This window comes from Haliotis rubra, unplaced genomic scaffold, assembly GCF_003918875.1.
Source record: "Haliotis rubra isolate DU_JTF1 unplaced genomic scaffold, ASM391887v1 Scf338, whole genome shotgun sequence".
NCBI lineage: Eukaryota > Metazoa > Mollusca > Gastropoda > Lepetellida > Haliotidae > Haliotis > Haliotis rubra.
Genome location: NW_025767011.1, coordinates 171,447 through 187,995, shown reverse-complemented (window position 1 = coordinate 187,995; position 16,549 = coordinate 171,447). Strand labels below are relative to the sequence as shown.

General features: G+C 40.0%; 1 long non-coding RNA gene across 1 annotated transcript in view; it reads left to right on the top strand.

The window, feature by feature from the left end:
• Positions 1–11,824, top strand: part of LOC124284509 — a 31,520-nt gene extending 19,696 nt beyond the window's left edge. The window contains exons 2-3 of the long non-coding RNA XR_006900572.1: positions 8,011–8,115; positions 11,769–11,824. This is a non-coding gene — a long non-coding RNA (uncharacterized LOC124284509). The remainder of the gene's footprint in view (positions 1–8,010; positions 8,116–11,768) is intronic.
• Positions 11,825–16,549: the final 4,725 nt, after the last annotated feature.

Here is a 16,549-nt window from a genome sequence, read left to right as displayed (position 1 = left end):
GTATCATCCTTACCCGAACAGGTCTTGCGATGGCGAACAAGATCTTTCTGTGATAAGTTCGACTTCTTACAACCTGGACACTTCTCTGGTTCTAAAACCATGATGTTGATTTACATGAGATTTGTAACTCGACAGTTGGTTGAATTTCTCATTACATACAACACATTCGAATCTCCATATGTTCTTGTGGACTGAAGTTTCAAGCCATTCTTAGTTTTGAAGCTCCGCCCGCATCCATCGCACAGGAGTGTCGTAGTTTTAGCTTTAGTAGGCACTTGTGACAACTTGTGGCGAATTTAAGGAAAGACGAGACTTGTAGAGGGCCTCAACATCCGTTTCTGAAAATAATTTAAGCCGTGCAGTACACCATACAGTTTAAAGCAAACGGGTATTTAGTATTTGGACAAGACATAATTCCACATACACCTGCATGTTAACTTTAACCAAATGAGCGTTCAAAACATAGCATTTGGCGTGACTGTTATGTAATTAGTGAAGAAGTATGAATACTATGCAGAGTTGTGACTTTAAATTGTTGTGACTTATGACGAGTTCACCACTTTAGAGAGCTCTAGTTCACAGTTTAATTAACGAGTTCACTACTTACTGAATTTACAGTTTTGAACAGTTTTCACACAGAGTATAAATAAAGGAATGATGTATTTACCAAATCATTCGCAATCATGGCTCACGCACAGGTAGATCTTAAGTTCATTCCGTCCAACCGTGGAGGAAAACCATTGGTTCATCAAGGATACATGTTCAAATGCAATAAGAAGAGACATTCCTGGCAGTCGTGGGAATGTTTGTTGAAGACCTGTCCTGCAAAACTGTCAAAAGTAAACGACATCTTGACCAAACAAGGAGCAGGTCATAACCTTGAAATGTGTAAAAAGTGCTAAAATACGAGGGGCGAAAAAAAAAAAATGGAGAATCACCAAGAAAACATTGGACATCGAGAAAATAATTAATCTACATACTTTTTGATCGACCCTCGTAAATTTATGTAATGTATGTATGAAAAGTGCTTAGAATATATGTATGTAATGCATGTAAATTGCTCAATGTGTGAATGAAATGATTGAAAGTTGCTAGTGATTGATTAATTGTATGAATATATGAACGAATGTACGACCATCTTGCCAACCGAAAATAACTTTTTTGACATGTCCCCCAGATTTAACCCCCCACTGCCATTGTTTCGCTAATCCTTTTTAAATTGGCAAAGGCTAAATGTTGCGTCAGGCCGACGTGCTAGAAGGGGCTGAAATGAGGAAATTTACTCGGTTGTCGGTCTGGCTGTACCTCCCCCTTAGCATAAGTGAAAGGGATAACAAAACAAAGAAGACAAGTAAGTCATGTTTATACAATCGAAACAAGTATGGTTGATCAAAGAAAGAAGATAAGAAAGACATGTGTATACAATCATTCGTGTCACACAGACAATGTAGAAGATCTATTTGTTTTCAACGTATAAACATGACTTACTCAGCATCTTAATTAGGATGCTTTGATCAACCATACATATTATGTTTTGTAGTATACTTTCTCGTCTTCTACTTTGATCACCTAAGCTTTTTTCTTGTGTTAACAAGACCTGCTCATCTCATCTTATTCTTTTTTGCAATGTTGTATACTAACCTATGCAAGTTTCACACTCCGCGTGAAAATGACAAATCTTCAGAGAGCTGAGTTTGTTACTTCATAGAGGCGGTCGACAAGTGCTTCATGCAGGATACCGATACAGACTGAATGTCAAGCGTCAAGTGTGTAATTCCTGGCTGCAATGGAACATGTAGCACCATCGGCGACCACATTACATCCACTACTCCACACATTCGTCTCCTGTTGAGAATGCAGATCACATCAGAATTATACGTAGTAGGGGTGACTATTGAGGGGGAAACAACTATTGCGATATCGATAGTCTGTTGCGACCAACTATTGCCATAGTATTGCAATAGAATGTTTCGCCTTGAATTTTCTCATTTCATGTCATTTTCCAAATGAATGAATAGTTTATATGAAATGGAAACAAGTTGAAGTACTTTCAGTCTCTTTTAATAACTGACAATAAACTTGAAACCCAGATCAAGTAAACAGTTAAAACATAAACTCAATGAAGCTGCAAGTCTGCACCAAAACAATATAAAAATACAAAACAACATAAATAGTTCATAAAAATAAAGTCAATTACTAAACTATCGATAGTCACACATACTATCGACGCATCGATGGTCGTTCGTTCTACAATCGATTAATTGCCATCGCAGACTCAACAATTGCAATCCATCGATAGTTCGATGCATCGTCACAGCCCTAATAGCATCGTCACAGCCCTATTGTCAAGACTCACATCACTCCTGTGCAGCAGATCTTTAATGCTGAACTCCACCATGCTGACAAACACACAGTAGCCACCATGCCGTCCTTTGCCAGTGTACAAGTCGCCTTGACTTATGTGACTGATCATAGTTATGATATTGGTATTTTAACTTGTTGAATATATGATCTTATTAAAGTATAAATCGTCAGTGCAAGAGTTTATTTTCATTAGTGGAGGTAAACCTCATCAGTGGACGAGTTTACTTTTCTAAAGGTATAACAGCATTAACGTGCAGTCAACCGTAAATTTGTTTTGATAAGGGTATAGGCGATATGAGGTCATAGAGTACCCCTGCACATGGGTTCATGGCCACGAAAGGTAAATGCGAGACGTTTGTCGGTTCAATGACCGTAACCTTGGCGGTAATTGCAGTGCAATGTTATGGCTGCGTGAACATAACACCTCACTCGGAGGCAAGGCCGACGTTCTGTGTGTTTTTACCAAATATACTGTGTGTAATGGAGGAAACAGCCTCTCATGTAGAAGTCGGGGAACACGTCCTGGACGGCATTTTGGTCTCATGTCCAGTTGAACTGTGGTCGGCAACTTAAACAGATGATATTGTGTTTTCTAATTAAATACATCTTCTCACGCCTATTAAATAAAATTCTAAACAACCGTTTTCTTGGGAAAAGGTTATCCGAAGATTAACTCCGGGCACATTGAAGATAAATAACTCTGAAATAATATGTAGGCCTACATGCTACTAAATAGAATTCACTCTATTGTAACAATGTTTTGTAAAGAAATTACCCTATCCATATGCCTATCTACTCCCGACATGGATTATGTTTCCCGGTAACTATTCACCGTATCTTTAGCCTTGGCGGTACTCACCTACTCCCTGGAAAATTAGCTCTCCTGGGATATACGAAATATGATATATTTTAGCCTTCTCGGGACGACACCGCTACGGGCCAGAGGACTGTGACGATTATGCACAGTTCACTCGATATATTGTACATATTTCTTCACGCTTTTATTTCTGAGGAGTCTACACGTCTAATTACAATTCTTTGGTTTTTCTTCCACTGAGAAAATATCCTAAAACGTGTAAAGCTATTTCGATTTGCGTAGTTATCCTTTGTTTACATAGGTTGTGCGATTCCACCCGATGTCATCGAAGCCCTATGGAGAGCAAGCAAAGCGGTCATTTTCATGAATAAATATGTATTTTTATGAATCTGAATGTCGCAGGTGTATAAGAATATCTATATAATATTGCAACACGAAGAGTGCCCTCAAAAGCTTGTATGAGGCCAATCTTTTCTAATGTACAAATATGCAGCGCAATGTTATGGCTGCCTGAACATAGCGCCTCACTTGGAGAAAAGTCTGGTCACGTGATATGCAAATTAGCCTGTTGCAATGATGTTAGGCTAAAGTCATCACTGCGCCTTTATAGAAGCCAGGGACCTTCGCTTGCATCACTTCAAAAGGAATTTTGTCGCCCCTCGCAACAAAAAGATTACCCATTCTTGGATTTCCATTTTTCTTTGGGAACGTGTAAGTATATGAAATGTCCATTAAATTTAATTATCAATATATGTTCCTGGCGTAATATACTAGTAACATGTATTATTTAGATTGATAATGTGCCTTAAAAATATAATGGTATTGTTATACAACAAACCCATGTTTATTTTGAATGTTCACCTTGTAAGGGCAAACTGTAAGAGATAATAGAATGGATATCATTCACATATCTATCTGTGAAACAGTATCATATTAACAGGAATTGAAATTAAATCTTAGATAACTCCAAGTGATAATGCTCGGGACGAGTGTTCGTTTCCAAAAGGGGGCATTGTCACAGTGAGCCTCTGTTGTAAACTATCGAGAGTTTTGTTATTTGCGCACGTTCCCGAGATCGTTTTCATGTTTTTATAACTATTCGAGGCATGATTATTTATTACTTGTTACACACGTGGTCTGAATATCTTTATGAGATAATTTGGGTTATTTGAAACAGGTGTTGTGTAGCCAGTTGAAGGTTATCCATCCGTGCTGTGTAACCAAACTAGGTTATTCAACCCTAAGGACGTCATATTGCCGAACTTTCTGTTGCCACCTCGATATTTTAAATTAGCATTATAACTCCATTCAAGCAGTTTTTTTCCAAAAATGTCAACCAAACAGAACGTTAGTGCATAATCATAATCCGATTTCGCTGTCCTGGGGGTTAGTAGTTTTGTGTGTTTTCATCTATTAAAAGGTAGTAGCCGTGACAGAGTTATCTCCCTTTCGAATTGTTTACACCCGACATCGTTTGCTTGATTTATCGTCATGGATAACACTGGTTTCCCGTCCAGTGTGCAATAAATAGATTACAAACCTGGTGGATGTTGAATTGAATATGGAAAATATTCCAACTCAATATTCTTAAACGTTTTGATTTATTCAAAACGCTTAAAAATAACTCGTTGAAATATATTCCATATTCAACACACACTCGTGTTGTAATCTTCATGAAAAAAAATGAAACTGATTCACATAAATTGGATATGTAACACATATTTTTACTGAAAAACATCAAAATTGGAAAAATAATTAACTTAACTCCTTGTAGTGAGTGAGTTTAGTTTTACGCCGCAATCAGCAATTTTCCAGCTGTGGCGGCGGTCTGCAAATCAAGTCTGGACCAGACAATCTTTAAATCTTGCTCAGGAAACGAAAAGATCTCTGACTGACAGAGGGATGACTATATATCCCATGGTATTACATGTCGTTGGGGGTAACTGTCATAAAAACATGTACAATTCACTGTACTGGTAAGTGAAAAAACTATTGCAAGCACCATTGAATCAAATCACCTCACTCACCACATTTCAAATATTCAAGTCTATGTTTTTATACAAATTATGACTTTTCCAGTCCATGTATTAGAATTCCATGTGTCCTCTTTGAATATATGCATATAAAAGTACAATTTTGTCTCAATATGAAATTTTCAAAAAAAGATTTCTCTGAAATATATTTTTTTAACTTTTTACCCCAAAATAGGATTTCGGATAACATAATTTGACTTTTCTAATTCATCCATTGGTAGTACCTTGTAGGACTTTTTAATACTCATTAGTTATAACTTTAACATGTAGAAAACACTAAAATCATTTCTGTACCAATTATTTGGAGGTTTTGCTACACTTTGACTGGACTATTACGGCGAAAGAAAAATAAGTGGAATGATTCTGTTGGATGCTACAACAAATGAATAAACACAAAATACAAATATTAAAATATAAACCGACTAAAGTTAGAGCAATGATATCAGGCCATTACATTTTTCAAGGAATGTATCCATCAATATCCACATAAAGGAACATTATGCCATTTATCTGCAACTGTCAAAGAAGCCTGTTCCGTGTCATGTGACTTTTAACAGTCTAATATGCACAAAAATGTATACATCGTTATAACAAGTGATGAACCGGAACGTTTTCATATGGATACACGACTTTTTTATTGTAATCAATGAGACGTTTTGGTGTAGATGCAATAATATCAGGCTATTACCTTGTTCGAGGAATGTGTCCACCAATATCCACATAAAGGAACGATATGCCATTCATCTGCAACTGTCAAAGAACCGTGTTCCATGTCATTTGTGCTTTAACAGTCAAATATGCAAAAAATGTATAAATCGTTATAGCTGGTGATGTACAGGAACGGGTTTTTTTATGGATAGACACCTTTATTGCAACCGATGAGACGTTTTGGTATAAATGCTGATCTACACCTAAACGTCGCATCGATTGCAATAAAGCTGTCTATCCATAAAAATCGTTTTTATGTTTATCATACCAGCTTCTAAATGCCTCTAGATCTGGAAGAGGTAATAACTGGTGTCGTCCCACTTCGCCTGATGTTAACCCATTAGGTACGGAAAATCTTTTAGGCAATGTGGGTATGTAACGCCTGGATGATTACTACAGGGGCAGTAGGCGAAGTGGGAATGGGAGAGTCCACATGTAGTGATCATAGGGGTGTTCAAAGAATGACAAAAATGCAAGTGACCTTTTTATAAATATTTAATACTTCATACACATCATTAACATATCATTAACACATGTCCCACTCAATCACAATAATAGATGAGTTATACAACATACAGTTTCAGTCATTAACACATGTCATACTCATGTCATACATTCAGTCACATTCACTCCCAGTCACCAAGAAGATTAGTCTATGTAGTGCATCACTTCGATTTCGCCGGCAACCAGTCTATCTTTTGCATCGTCTCAATCGGTTGTCCACAACAATATACTTCCTCTTCCTCTTTGGCTCACGTTGATGACCTTTTTGTTGGGCAAGTCTCACTTCTGTCCTTGACTGCTCCATCTTAATCAGTTTCACAAACGCATAAATGTTGGGATGGCAGGATGGCAGGGAGTTTAGCTTGGAGTGCCAGCCTTCAAGGTTGTTATTTGTTCTGTGGCCGTCGTTGGCAAAGTGGTTCCATTCAAGCTTATCCCACAGGCCCTCATCTACCCAGGTCAAAGTTATATAGTCCATAAACTTCGTACACGTCTCATCCATGGGTGCTTCCTCGATAGCGCCTGTCCAAACATTGTCTACTTGATCGAGGGGTGCAAGTGGGAGGGTCTTTGCCAATTGTTGGTGCAAAACATTAATCGCTTTGGATCAGTGCCCCTTTAAATTAACAAAGTTTACGTCTTGCTCTTTGCTCATCCACAGTTTGCCGTTGTAACTTGAAAAATAATAACAACAACAAGTAAAGATTTCCACTGACTTATATTATTTGTATGAGTTTTCTTTTAAATCAGCTTTATCTATGTATCCCTTTAAAACTGACGGTTTGGGTGGGACAGCAAACATCCTGACAACCACGTTTCCCACCCTTAACCCGTTACAATACTCATACACTCCTCGACACTATATACCCGTGGAGATCCGGATTAGAATTGATCTTCAGTAACCCATATTTGTCGTAAGAGGCGGCTAACGGGATCGGGTGGTCAAGCTCGCTGACTTGTGGTTGACACAAGTCATCGTATCCCAATTGCATAGATCGATGCTCATGATGTTATACCCTGGATTGTCTGGTCCAGACTCGATTATTTACAGACCACCGCCACATAGCTGGAATATTCAGTCACTCACTCGACACGGTATGTTCGAAATTCCTCCGATGTGACATGAATTATAGCTCGATCCTTCAACCAGATACTTACACGGCTCCTCGTGTTCCCCTTATAACAACAGAAGGTGATATACCCTGGAAACTCGTTCAAGATAAGCTGGGTCCTGCAATTACCAAATACCCGTGAAGATCCGGGTTAGAATTTATCTTCAGCAACCCATGCTTGTCGTAAGAGGTCACAAACGGGATTGCGTGGTCAGACTTGGATGGTACACGTCATCGAATCCCACTTGCGTAGATCAATGCTCATGCTGTTATTCACTGGATTGTCTGGTCCAGACTCGATTACAAGTATTTACAGATCACCGCCAGATAGCTGGAATATCGCTGAGTGCGGCAGAAAACTAAACTCACTCACTGCAATGACCAAACATTGCGGTGGTGGACGAGGTTCTTGGTTCTTGGTTCTACTTGCATCAGTTGTTCCTTCAGTTGTTCCTGTTCTTCCATGTTTCAGAAAGACCTACTCGCCAATACGTCATGTATTTGCAAGTATTCACTCTTCTTCTCATGGTCCCCTGTGCACAATCATTTGCCACTCCGATTGAAACGGAAACAAACAGTAAGTTTACAGTCTGAACTTCTTATTGCATACCTCTTAGTCATGTAGCCCAGAACATAGCTGCCAAAGAATTGAATGAATTTTGAGTGAATGAGTGTACGAGAGCTCAATGGTGAAACTTTTGTAGCATTAATTATTTTTATGGAAATTTCTCGTTAAACAAATTATGTGCATCTCAAACGGTAGTGTTTGTATGCATAACAATTAAAACACTTCTTCTTTCAGCCTAACATCATACAATAATTATTCGGGAACTATTCATACACATCATTATTTAACACATTTCTCAATTATACCTCAGCTGTCGTCATGAAAATCCTATATACATGATATTTGCAATTGAACCAAATATATATTTTAGTTCGCTATCAGCGTATTCATGATGTAAAGTACATGTTATGTGTCCATTCATGAGTGCAATATAGACACAACTACCCATGACAACACATCTAATTCACTTACATAATTATAGACTGTTTGCTGTGAAAACGTACCAATGAATTTCAATTTAAACAAAAAAGTAAATCGAATTAAAGGTCACATGCAACCAAAAAATCAAACATAATTAAAACACAATTATCGCTTATTCATGACATATAATATACATTGCTGGTTATGAAAAAACATATAAACAAAATTATAAGCGTACAATAGCAAATCAAAAAGTGCAAAATTGTGTACTTGGGTTTACTTCCCAAGAAACGAAGCAGCCGGGTTACCGAGCCCAGTCAGAGCGGGTGAGTGTGCACTCAAGTGTAACGGCTGGTTCATTTGCAGATGCCCTGACGGCTCATTGTGTGTGTACATATAGTGATGTTGGGTTTTGTAAATACATGGTCATTGTTTGTGTATAACATTTTACAATCAACAGACTTCATAACATGTCATGTGATCAAGTATCACACCTGCCTGTCTGTGTAATTACATAATGTGACAGAGACTGAACTCGGGCCATAAATCAATGCATTTTGTTTATGGTGTATAGCCTGATTGGTGTTAAGTTAAAATTGCATGTGGTCAGTGATAGCAGCTGTGTATTGAATATTGTCATTAGCAGACAGGCAGGCAGACACACACAGGTATCAATAAAACAAGACATTGAGTTTATTCTGTGACAACGACATACATATGTATCTATATCACAGTTAGAAATTCTGTCAATGCTAAATAATGACATTGCTTTTAAATATCGAACTGAGAAAGTGACTTGGTAAGAAAAACGTGTGGTGAAATAGACAAATGAAATTATATGAACAGTTAATTTACTGTCATAACATATAAAAAGCTCGCGCCTGTAAGATATCAACAAAACATTAGAAAAATAGCTCACACCAAAGCCTTCACCGAGTATTCACCGGACAGCCCGCTTCCAAGTTGCGCGAACCTATTTCACTGCGCACGTGCTATGAGCGCAGCCCAGCTGTTGAAACCAGTTTTCCCCAGAAAAGTCTGGGGAAAATTAGTGAAACGTTTGAACTCCGATTTCGCGCGGGTTTTTTAATCGCGTTATTTTTCAACTTTATAAGTTGAATTTGCATTTTTGACGCTTTGTTTCGGTAAGTCCATACCGAAAGGTATCAGAATCTGTAAAGTTGTGTTTTACGTTGCATGTGACCTTTAACTTTGCAAAGTGCATCAGCTTGAGCCATGACATGAAGGATAACTAAAGTGATATTTCAATATTAGTAACTGTTTAGAATTAACGTGAAATTTGTGGCAAACATATACAATATATATAGGCGCGGTGGGCGAGCTGGCTTAAGTGCCAGGCTAGTGATCCAGCGACCTTGAGGTGTCGGGATCGAGCCAAAATGTGACCGGGTGTAAACACCTCGGAGTCAACTTTGTGTGCAGATTCTTTCAGTGTTTTCACAACCCCTAGTGTACAGTACACATCCCTGAGCACTTAAAAGAACCCACGAAGCCGTTGATATATGCCCAGATGGTGGCCACATGAATACGTGCAAACACCTAGTTGCGGGTACAGCAACGTGCAGTGAACTTGGACAAAGTACTGTGACTATGTGTCCCAGTCCACCCAGCTGTGAATGGGTACCTCGTTAGGATGAGAAGGCCACAATAACTCGGTGCGCCTAGTGGCTGCAAGAGTCGTATGATCCCCGGGGAGTTGAGATTGATAACACGATGTGCCGTTGAGATTGACATCCAATGATCGAGGGAAAAAACACCAGCGCCTTGAGCATGCACTAGTTGCCTGGATATGTGCGCTATATAAATATCCTATAATAAATATAGATACAGAAATATTTACACAAAAGAATTTAATCATAAATTGTACTGTGTGCACTGTCATCGCAAGCATGTGATTGCAACAGAGTCGAAAACGCAGTATAGACATAGCTTTTAGCAGAGATTTCATAGGTTGAGATTTCATATTGCAATTGTACAACTGACTGACTGAGTTTACGCCGCCTTTATTTCAATTCACGCTGACCTTTGACCCGGTCTTCGGCGTGACGAACACCTTTCAAAACACGAAGCCAGAGGTGGCAGACTGAGAAGGCCCTGTAAAGGATTAAACCCGGAACTAAAGCCTGAAATTCAACACGTGGGGTATGTTTCATGGTGGGGGACAAACACCATTTGTTTTTCTGGGGTGGGTTGATGGGTGGTTAGGAAGGGATCTAACACAAGATCAAATCATCCAGTTTTGCAAGGGACGCAAAACTTCATCTACGTATTTCACATATATTATTGTTTGTTTTTAACGCTGCACTCAGCAATATTACAGCTATTTCGCAGGGGCCTGTAAATAATCGGGTCTGGACCAGAAAATCCAGTGATCAACGGCAGGAGCATCGACCTGCACAACCGCGATACTTTGACGAACCCACGATCATAAGAGACAGACTGAGAAAGGTCCTCTAAAGGAGTAAACCCGGAACTAAAACCTGATATTCAACACCCAGGGTATGTTTCTGTTTATGCGCTGTGGGTTCATCTACTTACTTGCTCTGTTGGATATGATCCAGCCAGGCTTTAGGGGAATAACAGCATCATTCAGTTGAGGTGATGTGTTACGTCTAATGATTCTTCGCAGTTGTTTGTCACATCCTGTGACCCGTGCGATACTTTCTTAGATCCTCTTCTTTCCAGAGAGTAAGCTGTGTACACAATGTTGAGCAAATGTTACAAGACACCTTCAGGCTCTTAGGCAAATACAAGAACATTAGGACATTGGAAGACACTGCCAGAGAGTGATCCACTGAACTGTTTGTTCCAAGCCATCCAGTAGAATCTGTGTTTGGAAATGAGTGACAGTTGATTTTCAGCATCATTTACAAAGAGCGAATCAGATTCATGGGGATGTTTAATTAACCCCTCTTTCCCAACATCCAAAACAACACTTGCGTCTCCACATATCGGCCGTCGGCCGCAAATGCAGCCCAACACCCAAAACAGCTTTTACGTCTTCAAGAGTTGTTGATGAAATGTTGATGTTTCGCAGTCAAATCTTATTGTTACCATGCCGAGCCCCTCAAGGTAATGAAAGTATTAGATTCATTGTAATTTAAGAGACTCACTAAAACAATAACCCGTGTTTCATGTAAGTGAGACTTAGGTCATACTGAAGTTTACGTTGAGAAAAGCAAATGAAAGCAACCGTGTAATGCTCGATGTTTTCCTTTCAGAGTGGGGAACAGTGATTTCCTTTTGTACCTACGAAGGTATTCAGTTCCTGCCCGGGTCGATGTGGAAAACAAAGGATTGCCTGGTCTGTTCCTGCTCAGAGACAGTACTCAAGTGTAAGGGGTAGGTAGATAACACTGTGTGAACTCTTTTGTCATGGGTAGATGGATAATACTGTTGGAACTCCCCTGTCAAGGGAATGTAGAAAACACCGTGGGGACGCTTTTGTCAAGGGTAGGTAGATACCACTGTTTGGACTTTTCTGTCAGGAGTAGGTAGATAACACTGTTAGGACTCTTCTGTCATTGATATATAGATAACACTGTGTGGACTCTTCGGTCAGGTGTAGGTAGATACCACTGTTTGGACTTTTCTGTCAGGGGTAGGTGAATACCTCTGTTGGGACTCTTCGGTCAGGAGTAGGTAGATAACACTGAGTGGACTCTTCTGTCATTGGTATATAGATAACACTGTGTGGACTCTTCGGTCAGGTGTAGGTAGATATCACTGTTGGGACTCTTCTGTCATTGGTATATAGATAACACTGTGTGGACTCTTCGGTCAGGGGTAGGTAGATAACACTGCCAGGACTCTTCTGTCATTGGTATATAGATAACACCGTTGGGTCTCTTCGTTCAGGGGTAGGTAGATAACACTCTGTGGATTCTTCTGTCAGGGGTAGGTAGATAACACTGAGTGGACTCCTCCGTCAGGGGTAAGTAGATAACCCTGTTGGGACTCTTCTGTCAGAGGTATATAGATAAGATTGCTTGGACTCTTCTGTCAGCAGTAGGTAGATACCACCGAGTGGACTCTTCTGTCAGGGGTAGGTAGATAACACTGTGTGGACTCTTCGCTCAGGGGTAAGTAGATAACACTGTGTGGACTCTTCTGTCAGGGGTAGGTGAATACCTCTGTTGGCACTTTTCTGTCAGGAGTAGGTAGATACCACCGAGTGGACTCTTCTGTCAGGGGTATGTAGATAACACTGTGTGGACTCTTCTGTCAGGGGTAGGTGAATACCTCTGTTAGCACTTTTCTGTTAGGAGTAGGTAGATAACACTGAGTGGACTCCTCCGTCAGGGGTAAGTAGATAACCCTGTTGGGACTCTTCTGTCAGAGGTATATAGATAAGATTGCTTGGACTCTTCTGTCAGGGGTAGGTAGATACCACTGTGTGGACTCTTCTGTCAGGGATAGGTGAATACCACTGTGTGGACTCTTTTGTCAGGAGTAGGTAGATAACACTGAGTGGACTCATCTGTCAGGGGTAGGTAGATACCACTGTGTGGACTCTTCTGTCCGGAGTAGGTAGATACCGCTGTGTGGACTCTTCTGTCAGGGGTATGTAGATAACACTGTTTGGACTCTTCTGTCAGGGATAGGTGAATACCATTGTGTGGACTCTTTTGTCAGGAGTAGGTAGATAACACTGAGTGGACTCTTCTGTCAGGGGTAGGTAGATACCACTGTGTGGACTCTTCTGTCCGGAGTAGGTAGATACCGCTGTGTGGACTCTTCTGTCAGGGGTATGTAGATAACACTGTTTGGACTCTTCTGTCAGGGATAGGTGAATACCACTGTGTGGACTCTTTTGTCAGGAGTAGGTAGATAACACTGAGTGGACTCATCTGTCAGGGGTAGGTGAATACAACTTTTGGGACTCTTCTGTCAGGAGTAAGTAGATAACACTGAGTGGACTCTTCTGTCAGGGGTAGGTAGATAACATTGTTCTGACATTTCTATCAGGGGTAGGTAGATACCACTGTTGGAACTCCTCTGTCAGGGGAAAATAGATAACACTTTAGGGACTTTTCTGTCAGGGTAGGTTGATAACACTGTAGTTAGATCCAAACTTATTACAGGACATGCACAAATGTTGAAAATTAGATCCATCTCGCCATTTTTGACACATAACTAAATCACGACTTCATTTGGTGTTTTGAAATTAAAAAATCGAATACTTATTTGGAAAATTGAATTTTTTAAAAAAGGACTTAAGCGTCTTAAGGTTTGGTTTTTTGTTTGTTGGGGGTAGGGGGGGGAGCACATACGTGTGGGGGGTTGTATGTTATAAAGTATGTTGTTTGTGTTTTCATATTACATAGTTTGAATAACAATTATATCAAATGATATCACTTAAAATGTTAGTTGATGACAGATGCGAATACAATTATGACAACGATTCTGACCTTGAATGTTAATATCACTGTTACTCATTGACAGATTACAGCGGCAGGTAAACGTCAGATGGGCAATGCCTTATCGGTGTTGCAAGTGATTCTAGTTTCAAGTTTCAAGACATGCAGCAACGTTTTATTTGTAGATTTGGTTATGCGGCCGGGTCATTTGAGGCACCTGCGGGCTGTAAGTTTGTCAATGACGGCTGTCAACCAAGGATGGTTGTTGAGGAGGATGAAACGAAGGACTGTGCGCCACCAGAGTAAAGCATACTTCATGTAGAATGTATTCCTGGAGCTGATAAACATCAGTGAACTCTGAATGTGTCCTTGTTTGTTTAAGGGACGATGATGTTCAATCGGGTTTAGCTACCGTGCGTCATCTTTTTGAGTAGGGTGGGGGACAAAACATCTACATACAGAAAAATTACATAAAATAATTTAATCATAAATTGTGCAATGTCACAATTCATAAACATGTGGTCGCAAGAGAGTCGTAGTATGGACATTTAGCCGAGATTTCTTAGGTTGTATAAGGACTTTTAAACAATTGAAATTCTGCTAACCTTTGACAAACACATGACCAGAGGAGGTGAGGTGAGGTGAAATTGGGTTTTACGTCGTACTTGAGAATATTTCGCTCATATGACGACGTACATGCGTGTGTATGTGTATGTGCGGCTGCTTGTACTAGCCCAGACTTAAGCTGGTTTTATAGTGCTAGCTCACTGAGATACCATGCCGCAGTGAAGCATGAATACCCCACTCAGACACATTATACTGACTCCGAGCTGACCAGTCCTTGTTGTACCCATTAATGCCGAGCGCCAGGCAGGGACCAACAAGTACCATATTTTAACGTCTTTTGGTATGACGCGACCGGGGATCAAACCCGCGACCTTCCGCTCTCCGGGCGGACGCTCTAACCACTACACCACGGAGGCGGTCCATGACCAGAGGAGGCAGACTTAGAAGGCCCTGTAAATGATTAAACCCGGAACTAAAGCCTGAAATTCAACATGCTGGGTGTGTTTCATGCTGGGGGACAAACACCTTTTGTATTTCTGGAGTGGGTTGATGGGCGGTTGGGAAGGGATCTGATATAAACAACACACACAAGATCAAACTATCCAGTTTTTCAAGGGATGCAAAACTTCATCTACGTATTTCACATATATTATTGTTTGTTGTTTAACACTGCACTCAGCAATATTCCAGTTGTTTGGCGGCAGTCTGTAAATAATCGTGTCTGGACCAGACAATCAAGTGAGCAACGGTATGAACATCGATCTGCGCAACTGGGATACGATAACATGTGTCAACCAAGTCAGCGAGCTTGACCACCCTATTCCCGTTAGTCGCCTCTTACAAACAGCATTCGATACTGAAGACCAATCCTAACCCGGATCTTCACAGGTATATATAATTGTAATAAGTGGCATATTACGATCTTCAAATAAGATTGCATATGTGATTTTGTAAATCTTGGAGTCATGTAGCTGCGGCAAAAACAAGACGGGAGAAATGACAGACCCCATATATGACGTGTCGTAAGCTGTTCTTACATGCTGTTGAAGAGCTGTATCCGTTGGTAGGATGGCATGTATTAGGCTTTACTGCAAGCACTACAACATCTACTGTTCGTAACATAATCTTTTCATGGCTATGAAGCAATATGAAATATCGCCTTTTTGATGACTGCAAGGGACAAGTGAAGACAGATCATGTTGTTGAGGAACACACACAACCTGTCCTCTATCTATAACATTGATTTCAATGTCCTGGCCCCGATTTCTCGAAACAAACTTAAGTCTAAGTTTTGACTTAAATTTGAGTTTTTACTCAAATTTGAGAAAGCGCAGGAAAATGCATTTCCCAGACTGAACTGAATTCGATATTAAACTCAAACAGTGTTGACAATTTGAGTTTGGTGGATAGAATACTTAAGTTGTTGGGGCTTTTTCATTTTAAAAATGCAGTTGAGTTAAAAATTCCGCTGTTTTCAATTCCCAAACTCAGCTTGAAATTTGAGTAAAAACTTCAGTTTCTTTCGAGAAATCAGGCCCTGGTCCTTGACAGGCTGAATAAGAGCCGTTGACAAATATATAGGACATTTGACTTGGTAGCTATCATCTTCATTCTGCTAGTCTTCTCGATATGGCTGAAATATTGCCGATGTGACCTTAAATAATAACTCACTCACTCACTGCTAGTCTTTTGGTGCAGCAGCAGGGCTAATGGCATGCCTGCGAACACAGCCCCGATGGGCTCGAACAGTTGCTTGTTGACTGTATCTATCCCATATCAGATCATATCTGTTCAAGGATGTGTGGTATGAAAACCTCACTAGCATATTCATCAAATTTTTATACAGTTAAAGGTTTCAACTTACGAACAGTGACAGCTCCGTCAATAATCAATCTGGTAACAGTTGGCTCTTCTGATGTTGCTGGAATACAGGTACATTTGTTTTTAAGGATTGAACTTGGACGAAGAATCGGAATAGATGTAAAAAGCTGATTATGTACACACTGCAGCCGCTACGGAATAGATGTAGTTGAAAATGAATTTCATTTCTTACTTGTATGCAAAGCTTTTCCAAA